The sequence below is a fragment of the Corylus avellana genome, unplaced genomic scaffold (genome assembly GCF_965113065.1).
Source record: "Corylus avellana unplaced genomic scaffold, dhCorAvel1.hap1.2 HAP1_SCAFFOLD_112, whole genome shotgun sequence".
Lineage (NCBI taxonomy): Eukaryota > Viridiplantae > Streptophyta > Magnoliopsida > Fagales > Betulaceae > Corylus > Corylus avellana.
In genome coordinates, this window is record NW_028290523.1 from 32,146 (window position 1) to 37,368 (window position 5,223).

The 5,223-nt window shown below is 32.0% G+C and overlaps 1 non-coding gene across 1 annotated transcript; it reads left to right on the forward strand.

Annotated features, from left to right (window-relative positions):
- The first annotated feature begins 4,300 nt into the window (after positions 1 to 4,300).
- Positions 4,301 to 4,388, forward strand: TRNAS-GCU (transfer RNA serine (anticodon GCU)). The gene has a single exon. It is a non-coding gene; the product is annotated as a tRNA-Ser (tRNA).
- The last annotated feature ends 835 nt before the right edge of the window (positions 4,389 to 5,223 follow it).

Below are 5,223 nucleotides of genomic sequence, written 5' to 3' on the forward strand. Positions count from 1 at the left end.
TATTAGATAATCGAAAACAGAGGATCTTGAAGACTATTCAAAATTCAGAAGAACTGCGCGGGGGGGCCGTTGAACAACTGGAAAAAGCCCGGGCACGTTTAAGGAAAGTGGAAATGGAAGCCGAGCAGTTTCGAGTGAATGGATACTCTGATATAGAACGAGAAAAATTGAATTTGATTAATTCAACTTATAAAACTTTGGAACAATTAGAAATTTACAAAAATGAAACCATTCATTTTGAACAACAAAGAGCGATTAATCAAGTCCGACAACGGGTTTTCCAACAAGCCTTACAAGGAGCTCTAGGAACTTTGAATAGTTCTTTGAACAACGAGTTACATTTACGTACCATTAATGCTAATATTGGCATGTTTGGGACGCTGAAAGAAATAACCGATTAGTCCTTCTACTGTAGGCATTATTTTTTTTTGAAAAAAAAATAATTAAATATTAAATTAAGAAATACTCATGGTAACCATTCGGGCAGATGAAATTAGTAATATTATTCGTGAACGTATTGAGCAATATAATAGAGAAGTAAAGGTTGTAAATACCGGTACCGTACTTCAAGTAGGCGACGGCATTGCCCGTATTTATGGTCTTGATGAAGTAATGGCGGGTGAATTAGTAGAATTTGAAGAGGGTACAATAGGTATTGCTCTAAATTTGGAATCAAACAATGTTGGTGTTGTATTAATGGGTGACGGTTTGATGATACAAGAAAGAAGTTCTGTAAAAGCAACAGGAAAAATTGCTCAGATACCAGTAAGTGAGGCTTATTTAGGTCGTGTTATAAATGCCCTAGCTAAACCTATTGACGGTCGAGGGGAAATTTCAGCTTCTGAATCTCGGTTAATTGAATCTCCCGCTCCTGGTATTATTTCTAGACGTTCCGTATATGAGCCTCTTCAAACAGGACTTATTGCTATTGATTCGATGATCCCTATAGGACGTGGTCAGCGAGAATTAATTATTGGAGACAGACAGACCGGTAAAACAGCAGTAGCCACAGATACGATTCTCAATCAACAAGGGCAAAATGTAATATGTGTTTATGTTGCTATTGGTCAAAAAGCATCTTCTGTGGCTCAGGTAGTAACTACTTTACAAGAAAGGGGAGCAATGGAATACACGATTGTGGTAGCTGAAACGGCGGATTCTCCGGCTACATTACAATACCTCGCTCCTTATACAGGAGCCGCTCTGGCTGAATATTTTATGTACCGTGAACAACACACTTTAATCATTTATGATGATCCGTCCAAACAAGCACAGGCTTATCGCCAAATGTCTCTTCTATTACGAAGACCACCGGGTCGCGAAGCTTATCCAGGGGATGTTTTTTATTTGCATTCACGACTTTTGGAAAGAGCCGCTAAATCAAGTTCTCATTTAGGTGAAGGAAGTATGACTGCTTTACCAATAGTTGAGACCCAATCGGGAGATGTTTCGGCTTATATTCCTACTAATGTAATTTCGATTACAGATGGACAAATATTCTTATCTGCCGATCTATTCAATGCTGGAATCAGACCTGCTATTAACGTGGGTATTTCCGTCTCCAGAGTAGGATCCGCAGCTCAAATTAAAGCCATGAAACAAGTAGCCGGCAAATTAAAATTGGAATTGGCGCAATTCGCAGAATTAGAAGCCTTTGCACAATTCGCTTCTGATCTCGATAAAGCTACTCAGAATCAATTGGCAAGAGGTCAACGATTACGCGAGTTGCTCAAACAATCTCAAGCAGATCCTCTCACGGTGGAAGAACAGATAATGACTATTTATACTGGAACGAATGGTTATCTTGATTCATTAGAAATTGGACAGGTAAAGAAATTTCTCGGTGAGTTACGTACTTACTTAAAAACGAATAAACCTCAGTTCCAAGAAATTATATCTTCCACCAAGACATTCACTGAGGAAGCAGAAGCCCTTTTGAAAGAAGCTATTCAAGAACAAATGGAACGCTTTCTACTTCAGGAACAAGTATAATTTCTACTTCAGGAACAAGTATGTATAAAAAAATTCTTTTAGATAACTTTCTAATTTTTTCTTTTTTATTATAGTTTATATTATGAAATTATTAATATATTTCATATTCTATAATATAATAGATTTCATATTAAGATAAAATAAATTATAACTATAAAAAGAAGTTATAACTATAATATTATAATATATAGTTAAGTATAAGCGTCTCTTATTCAAATCATTCAAAATACCTAGTAGAAAGAAATATAACAAAATATATGGAAATAAATTGCGTCCAATAGGATTTGAACCTATACTAAAGGTTTAGAAGACCTCTGTCCTATCCATTAGACAATGGACGCTTTTTTTTTTTCTTAGTTTAATTGTCACATCTTTTTTTCTGAAAAAAAGAATATGTGAGAGAATTCCAAAAATTGCACATTCAATTCAACGATTCGGTATATTAATTACATTAAATTAGATTAATTACATTAATCTGATTAATTATATTATTTTTATATTATTTAATATATTAATATAATTAATGTTAATTTTAATATATAATAAATATAAATGAATAAATTATTCTAGATATAATATCTATAATATATATATATTAAATCTAGAATAATAAATATAGAGATATAAGCGGGTAGCGGGAATCGAACCCGCATCGTTAGCTTGGAAGGCTAGGGGTTATAGTCGACGTTGATTCATCATTTTTAACGTCTCTAATTCAAAACCGAACGTGAAACTTTGGTTTCATTCGGCTCCTTTATGGAAGATGGATAAATTCCACAGATGTCAGATGTAAACGAAATAAAAAAAAAATGAAAAAAGAATTTCGGCCCATAACATCTATGTCAGCTTTTCCGTTTGAATGCATTCAAAACAACCCGCTTTCTAGATGATCCCTATAGAAGAGGGGGATTCTAACAATCTTTCTAGTTACTTCGTTCTCTATTTCTATTTGAAAGAATCCTTAGGAAAAGGATTTTGTTTCCACCGAGCTAAAACAATATGTCGATGTCTCTAGTAAACCAAAGTCATTGTTTAATAGCTATTTTGCTTCAATCTCTCTTATACATACAAATCATAAAATTGAAGATTTAGTTACGATTAGAAATACTCCCTTCTCTCTTTATCCATGGATACTTTACTCATACTCATTCAATTGGAAGTATTGATCCAATTTAAAAACAAATTATGTTTCGTAATTTCATAATCCAATTTTTTTTTTAATTTCTAATTGAATCTTTTGGATATAAATCACGAGAATGTCCATTCTTCCTCGAATCTTTCATTGATAGGTAAAGGATTAAATCCTTTTAAGAAATAAAGTTTTTGATCGGAATAGTAATCAAACATTCCGAAGGGACCCCTTAACTATTACGGGATTAATAGAACGAATCACACTTTTACCACTAAACTATACCCGCTACAATGTGATTATTGTATATAAATGTATCCTTTGTCGAACAAAAAAATTAGCCATAATAATTAAGAAGATAGGATCAGAAAAGAATCATGAAAATTAGAGCGTTGACGTGCTTTGTTCAAGGAGCCCGATTAAATTAGGGAAAGAGGAGTCATTTAAATAACTAAATAACACCTTTTTTGATGGGGGTGCTTTGACATTGACGGATACGGTTCGATAATGTACGCCAAAACATAAAATTCTGCAAGAATATATGGTTCCATTCTTTCTTTTTTTATTCCAGTAAAGTAAATGGAATAAAAAAAAGAAAGATCAAATAATTAAGAAATGGCACTTTGATTCTATTCTGTATCATAGGAATCGAAATAGTCTTTATTATGATTGTTGTTGTTTCAATAACAAGTATCCTTTTTTCAAATCAAATAAATCATTTTTTCTATGATTCATTGGAACAAAAAAGGCCCAGCGAGGTACTGACCAGGCCGGGCTGTGGAATTAAAAAAAGCTCTTGGAGACGAAATCAAAGAGGTACTTTTATTATATATTAAATTATATAGTAGTAATATATAATTTATTACTTATAATATATATTATTACTATTATTACTTATAATATATATATATATAATTATAGAATTATAATTTATATTCATTGGAATAGTGGATTGGAGATATCTCTTTCGAGCCCTTACTTTATCTCAATGGAATTACTTTTAGTTTCTATATTTTTTAATATTTTTTATATTTTATATGTCTAGATACTATATAATTATATATAATAAAAAGAATATAAAAAATAAAAATAAGAGGTATGGTATAAAAGAAAGAAAGACTCTTTTTTCAAACCTTACTTTTTGTGTAATGTAACATAGTAATTATCCTTTTTCGATTGGGGGAGATGGCTGAGTGGACTAAAGCGTCGGATTGCTAATCCGTTGTACGGGTTTTTCGTACCGAGGGTTCGAATCCCTCTCTTTCCGCTTTTGTCAATGACGTGGTATTTTTTATTTATCTTTCAATTTCGACGAGTCTTTTTTTTTTTTTATTTTTTTATTTAATAGTTAAAGATGTGGAATAAATAAAATCCTAAGAACATTTAAAAATCGAGCAAGGAAAACAAAAACTTTATTTTTTATTCTTCACGTCCAGGATTACGTCCTGGATCATTAGATAGGAATCCGAAGATAAAGAGAGAAACAAAGAATATCACTACTGTGTAAACAAATAGTTTGAGAGTAAGCATTACACAATCTCCAAGATCATTTTTTTGGAAAAAAAGAGAATAGATTCTCCATTTTTATACCACATATACCGCATTTTGACACCAAAAATGGTTTTTATAAAGCTAGAAATAGAAGAAATAGAAAGGAATTTTCATAAATTCATTTGTAATGTAATATGAGTCAAGTCTTTCATTAACAAAATTTTTTGCATACCCACAATATCTAATTGTGGGGGACTCTAATAGGTTCTTTCAATGTAAAAAAAGGGTCCGAATTAGTAAATGGGGTGATCTCCAGACTTATCGTGGCGATACAAGAATTTCAATATTTGAATTGAAGCTTTATACTATAAGACTTATCCGATCTTATCAATTGTTAGAATCTTTTTTTTATAATAAATCATGAATTTTTCTAGGACAGTATTCAAAATCTCATCGAAAACTTACAGCAGCTTGCCAAACAAAAGCTAAGAGAAAAAAATAGCACAGGTATTACTGGCATAAAATCTACGATTGGATTCAAAAAAGCGTAGGCTTCGGGCAATTTGGCGAAGAAAAAACTATTTGAAGAAAGAGTAGAATTAAACCAGATA